At 44.6% G+C, this 7,160-nt stretch overlaps 1 pseudogene; it reads left to right on the top strand.

Annotated features, from left to right (window-relative positions):
• LOC114024624 overlaps positions 1-7,160 on the top strand; it is a 356,699-nt pseudogene that overhangs the window by 296,475 nt on the left and 53,064 nt on the right.

Here is a 7,160-nt window from a genome sequence, read left to right as displayed (position 1 = left end):
TCTCTCTCTCTCTCTCTCTCTCTCTCTCTCTCTCTCTCTCAACTGTTGGGTGGTCCTCCCGTCTGTTTGTTGGGAGAGGTGAAGGAGTAAGGGGAGGGACGTTCCCGGTTCCATCCCATTCATTGTCAACCCATAGCCAAGCAATGCCAAAAAGAGATTATGTGTCTTGAAATGGCAATTGGAAATTCTCTAGGAGAGCTCACCTGCCATCTCCACCATCTCCTGGGATTGCAAAGCCAGGGGAGAAGAAAAAGGTGTTTATGACACTGTGTTATTTTCACACCTTGCTGGGGCTGGGGCTGGGGTGGGTGTGTGTGTGTGTGTGTGTGTGTGTGTGTGTGTGTGTGTGTGTTTGGTGATTGGGGGAGGGGATTAGAGTTGGGCTTCCGTCCAGATTTATTGTGGGTTTCTGGATAACTGCTCTCATCCTGGGCCTTAAGGGAAGAGCTTTGGCAATGAGCAAGCATCAGCTTTATGGGGTAGAGAAATTCGAGAACAACGTGATTGGTTGGAAGGAGGGGAGGCGCGCAAAAAGAAGGTATCCTACCCTAAGGATGGCAGACATCAAAATGTACGTCGGGCTGCATTTTTCAGAAGCTGAAAATGCCAGAATGAAAATAGCAGTTTTCCCAGCCCCAAATTCTGCCTATGCTCGGATGAAGTCTTTGCTTGCTCCCTGTGCCATCAGCTCCTTGGAAGTACTTCTGTTTGGGGAGGGGCTGAGACCTGCAGCCACTGTAACCTCCGTAAGGAGAGGCAGGCCAGAATGTCTGGTGTCTCCCTTCCAGCCCCCCTGCCCCCAGTAGCCATCAGATTGGGTAGCTGAGAGGGGTCTTGGCATGTCAGGACCAAGGCAAAGCATGGCACAATCACTTTGCTTGCTCTAGACTTCAGATTTGTATGAACACAGCATACAATGAAATTCATTTCTGAGGGCTGCTACTCCATAACTTTAGCTCATGTTGACCATACAGTCAACTCAAAATCTTCCTCTCCCCATCCTATTCTTGTACATCCAATTTTTATAATACAAGTGTGGGACAATCTGTTTCTCCCTGTTAAATTACATCTTGTTAGATTCCACCCATTACAACCTGCCCAGGTCTTTTTGGATCCTTACTCTTTCATCCAATATTTCAGCCATCCTTCCCAGACTCTTGTCATTGACTGACTTGAGAAGCGTAATAGGCATGCTATCTATGGCTTCATCCAAATCATGGATAAACATGGGAAGAAGCCCAAGAACGAGAGTTGGAGGACCCCAGTTCAAATCCTGGTTCTACTCCTTATCATGGCAGCGAGGTGGGACAGGGATACCAAATCCTGTATTCTTCCCCCTGTATCATCAAGAGCCAGAAGAAGCTTTAAAACTCAAAAGGCAGGACTGGAAAGGAGCTTGGAGGTGAATGCCTTCACTTGGTCTTTGTAGAGAGGGCTCATAGAATGGGGGGAGAGTGTCAGAGTAGAGCCAGAAGACCTGGGCAGGGCCCACATCCTGTATCAGTCTTGGTTGCCAAATAATACTAACTGACATTCATATAGCCCTCCTACAAAGCCCTTTGCTTTGGACACATATGTTATATATATCCAAACAACAACCCTCTAAGGTCCATGTTGTAGCTATTATTAGCCCCATTTTACAGACAATGAAACAGGTTTCCCAAGCCAATCATTTAACTGTCCAGTGTCCCAGACCTTGCCAAGATTGTATTTTGCTGAGAAGATGCCTACCTGCAGTGGTGGAGGGAGTTACCTCATCTGGAAGCCACCAGAAAAATCATAGGTACAGTCCCTATCCCTATACCCAGAGCTTGTCCTAGAATAGGTATTTAATGTTTGTTAGATTTAATTGAATTCATTTCACAGATGAGGAAACTGAGGTTTGGGGCAGGGGGGCAAAGGGATATTTTGTACAAGGTCACACAGTGAATTAATTAATGACAGTTTCATGTGTAATCATCTTTTTTAATTATACTATGTTATGGAAATGCTTGTTTTATTCCATAAATTAAAAATCAAATAATTTTTTAAAAAATTAATGGTAGAGCTAGAACTAAAACCCAGGTGTCTGACTCTCAATCCTGGAGACTGCCTTCTTTAGTCTCTTCCTAGATGCCCCCACCACCACCACCACCTAATATTTTTGTAAGTGAGTCTGTGAGATGACAGTGACTGAAACCCAAGTGAAGGCAGGGAAGGGGAAGGAAAGGAGGAAGATACACAGTCCCGTGGTCCTGTACCTAGCAGCGCTGACTCATCTGTAACCCCAACCAGGTCTCCTAGGGTCAGAAGTCTCCAAATGACTGTCCTGGGCCCCATGAGTGCCCTCTCTAGTTAGGGGAAGGCTCCCAGGCCAAACCCTTTCCATTCCTGTGATAAGATTCTCCCTTCTGTGCAGAGCACTTCCTTCTGGTCTGAAATGTCTTCCAAGCTGTCAGGGAGTGAGGCTTGCTCGAGCCGCTCTTCATTATAGGAAGATTAATGGGGCCACTGATCCCATTAATTTGTTATTGACCCTCCCCTTCAGAGAACAGGTCAGACAATCCAGCCGTCCACTCCAGGCTATGCTGATTCCACGAACAGGTTCCCTTCGCTTCTTGGAGAAATTTCCAGCCAGGAAATCTCCACTTGACTATAACCTCCACCCTCTGCTTGTTCTGATTAGCTCAGTTTTACAGATGGAGCAGCCTGAGGCAACAAATGATGAAAACCCTCTTGCCCAGGGCCTCCCATCCTCAGATATAATGGATGCACTCCGGGTCAACTTTACCCAGTGCCCTGTAACTAGCAAATTTGGTGCCTGGGGCAAGTAGCATTAAATGGTCCCTCAGATTAACCATGAGCGGGGAGACCTCAATAGTGGCCCTGTTGGGAAACCTCAGACTACCAACACATCAAGGAGAGGATGCCATGAGGCCATTTCCGGGGAGGCTGATGCCAGTGCCCAGGGAGGAGCTGAATGGGGCCGGGCCATCTGGCAGCTTCCTAACTAGTGTCTATGCTGCTAGTGAAGTGTAAATGTTGTCAAAATGTAAATGTAACCTATTTTCAAATTATACCATCTCTTTTTTTTTTACTTTAAGGGTTTATACCTTTTAAATGTTGGAGGGGCAAAGCCCTTGCATCCCTCCCTAATTAGGTCTCTAGCCTTATCTACGAACAGAAGAGGCAGGGATTTCATAGGATTTACAGGACTTACTAGAAGGAGCCTTAGAGAACATACATTTTATAGATGAGGCAACTGAGGCCCAGAGAAAGAAAATGGCTTGTCTAAGGGAACACAGTAATTTAATATCAGAGTTGAGATTTGAACCCAGGTTCTTTGACTCCAAATCTGCTCATACCATTCCCTGACATTGTCTCCTTTAAGGGATGCCCCCCACCCCATTCCCAAATATCTCCCCCAACAATACTTACTATTCTTCATTTTGTTATGCTGCCTGAAATTCTTCCATTAGAAATTCAGTCCTTTGGACTTATTACTTGAAAGTGCAACTACTCCTTGGAGAGTCGTGCATACTTGTGATTGAATTGGTATATCAGATTACTTTAAGGGAATAGGGATTGAATAGAGGAAGAAGGAGAAATAGCTGTGAAAAGTCTGAAGTCTGACCAGGAAGGGGAAGGGAGACCCAGGTAAGAGTAGGGTGTTTAGAGGGAGGGAGGTGGTGAAGTGGGTGAACTGTTAGATGTGAAGTCAGGAAGCCCTGAGTTCATGTCTTGCCTCAGACACTTGAGTGGTCTCAGTCTCCCCATCTGTAAAATGGACATCATAATAGGGCCTCCCTCCCAGCCTTGTTCTGAAGATTAAATGAGATAATATGTTTGAAGTGATCTACAGACTTTCTTATATTAATGCTAGCCATTCTGTGAGGTGAAGGAAAGAGAGAGCACATACCCAGAACGGGAGATGGCCTATGAACAGGGGGTCCACGGGGCACCAACAAGAGCCCCGTGTCTCCCTGCTTCCCTCTCTAGCATCCCCACAGGGAGCCACATCCAGTTCACAGAAGGGAAAAACAAACGCCTTCGTTTCCCTCCTTTATATTGGAAATCCTTAAAAGTCCTGAGAATAGATTTATAGGAATATTTTAACCTTTTCTTTGATCCTTGGAAATGTCGTTGTTCTGAGGGCTGCCCGGCTAAACCTGACCTTTCCCAGAAACTTTAAGATGGAGCTGGCTGCCTGAGAGGATATTATCTCTGAGCTCTCTCCCTCAGGGGGTGTGGGCTCTAAGGAAGGGCCAAAAGAGGGGGAGCAACAGGAAGGAGAGCTCCTTTATCCATTTCCACCCCCACATTCCTGAAATTGAAACCATAGAAGCCAGGTTGAGTGGAGTTATCATAGTAATGGAACACGAATTTCTCTCACAATTTTCAGTTTTTTTTGACTCCGGAAAGCCCTGGGAGGGAGAGAGGGCAAGAATTCCTGTCCCCACTTCATAGATGGGGAAACTGAGGCTCCAGGTGACATGACTTACCCAACAGCACAAATGTAGCCAAGACTGGGGCCCGGGTCTTCTGACGCCAAGTACAGAGTTCTCCCTATGTCACCACGAATTTGAGTCAGGTGACAGGGCACTAATTTTGACCACTAACTAGCGGTGTGACCTTGGATGAACTATGTCCCCTGCACTGCTCTAGGTGCTGAGAATTCAAAGACAAAAGTGAGATGGCTTCTGCCCCAAAGAGTTTACATTCTGTCTGTTAGGAGGCAACAACATGTATGAAGGGAAGTAAATACAACATAATTTGGAGTAGGGAAGGGAGATTAGAGCAGGTCTCCTATAGAAGTTTGCCCTTGAGCCTTAAAGGAAGCTAGAGATATTATGTGGTGGGCAGGAAGGGCATTCCTGGCATGGTCAAAATGTGAATGGATGCAGAGGATTGCTGTGCAGATTAAATGGGAAAAGCGATCAATCAGCCAATCCACAAACATTTATTAGGCACCTAGTGTGTGCTAGCAACCATATGGAGACACAAAAAAGAAAAAAAAAAAACAGCCCCTTTCCTCAAGATGCTCAGCCATCTGTGCTTTATAAAGAACTATACAGATACAGACATTTGTTATTAAGGGGCCAGGACTGGACTTTGACTCAGAAAGACCTGCATTCAAATCTTACCTTAAGCAGCTCTGTGACCCTGGGCAGATCTCTTAGCCTGTTCTGCTCAGCTAGAAAATGGGGATAATGACCACACCTGGAGCAGCTGCCTGGTTGGGAGGATCCAAGCCAGCGAATGCGAGGGGCTCTAGAGAGGTCAGCTCTCAGGTGACTAGTCTTTCAAGAGCCAGAGGAAGGCTCCAGCTGGTGTCAGGGGCAGATGCTCTAAAGGGGGTCAACAGAAAGACCCACGTTGGGCAGATGTGCTCGAATAATGATTCAGAGTCTTTTGCTTAACTGGTTGGGTTCGTTTTTTTTTCTTTTTGGTTACAACCAACCAGTCAAAAACTATGTGTGCCCTGAAGAGAAGAGGTTGGAGAGAGGGGACTTATAGAAATAAATGTGAAAAGGCATTCACAAAACATTTTTTAAAAGATAAAAGCATTCAAATCTGGCCTTAGGCACTTGACACTTACTAGCTATGTGACCCTGGGCAAGTCGCTTAACCTCATTGCCTCGCAAAAATAAATAAATAAATAAATGATTTTTTTTTTTTAAAAAAGACAAAAGTGTTGCCAGATAAGAAGTCTTGGAAGGGCTGAGGACCCTCACCCATGAGAGCGAGTCCATCCAAGTAGCCAAGTCTGTCATAAATGCCCCCGTCGGGTTGAACTGAACTCCTGCGGTCATCAGCATAAACTCCTCTCCCCCAGCCCAGCAGGACCGACATCTCCTCTTCCTCGAGCTCCCGTGATGTCGTCACCACTTTCTTTGAACAGCACACGTGGATCTCAGTTCAGTCCCTAATAAAAGGCTAGGCTATGCTGGGCCAGTGTAATGGCACCTTATGTGTCTGATGGTTAGTGGAGAATGAGCTGGTCCATGGGCTCCCTGATGCTCACTAGCTGGGGGCCTTCTCTGAGCTTCAGGCTCCTCATCTACAAAACAAAGAGATTGGACCAGACTGACACTGGTGTCTTTCCCGGCTCTAAGTCTATGACTTTCAAACTAAAAGGGACCAGCCCTCTCATTTTATAGATGAGAAAACTGTAAGTCAGAGAGGTCTCTTGACTCACCCAGTCAGAGTGGTGCAGTTGCACTGGATGCTATACACGGTTGGGTTTAGAGGTACACAAGAGGGATGGCTTTGGAGTCAGGGGGTGAAATCCCACCTCTGCCACTGGCTACATGGATGGCACTGGGCAGGCCTCAGTTTCCCCATCTCTAAAATGAAAATGGGCTAGCTAATCTCTAAATTCTCTTCCAATTCTACGACCACAGAGATAGCCAGCCAAAGTGTCAGAATCTGAACCCAGGTCCTTTGTCTTCAAATCCAGCACTGTTTCCAGTATAGCACACTGGCCTAAGTTAAGTCAACAAGCATAAGGATGAATTTTCTAGATTGAAGCTTACCCCTGCAGGAATCAAAACTTAACACATAGACATACATGTCTATGTGTAAAGTTATATATTATACCATAATATAATGCTATATATTATGTCATATTATATTATATTGTGCTATGTTGCTTTATGTTGTATATCATATCATTACATTATGTTATATATTATATCGTTAATCTTATATTATATATTATAGTATGAGGCAGCAAGCCATAGTGGATAGAGAGCTGGACCCAGAGTCCAGGAAGCCCTGGATTCAAGTCTGATATATACTGGCTATGTGACCCTGGACAAGTCATTTAACCTCTAAGCAGGTGGGGTTATACTTGGTAGAGAAATATTTTCATCAGAAGTTCCCTATACTGTTGGGATATAGAAATACACATAGGTTTAATATAATTTCATGTATATTAATTTCATTTGTTACTATATAAATATATATTGGATCTAATATATGTGTGTATAGGATGGGACTTGTGATTTCATCAGTGTATAGAGATAGATATATGTGGGTATATATGTATATGTATATGCTTGTGTGTGTGTGTTTATAGAGATAGGTAGATAGATAGATAAATAGATAGATAGATAGACAGACAGATAGATAGATAGATAGATAGATAGATAGATAGATAGATAGATAGATAGATAGAT

This window comes from Vombatus ursinus, unplaced genomic scaffold, assembly GCF_900497805.2.
Source record: "Vombatus ursinus unplaced genomic scaffold, bare-nosed wombat genome assembly UNPS02014822.1, whole genome shotgun sequence".
In the NCBI taxonomy this organism is placed as follows: domain Eukaryota; kingdom Metazoa; phylum Chordata; class Mammalia; order Diprotodontia; family Vombatidae; genus Vombatus; species Vombatus ursinus.
This window is presented reverse-complemented; position numbering and strand designations above follow the sequence as displayed.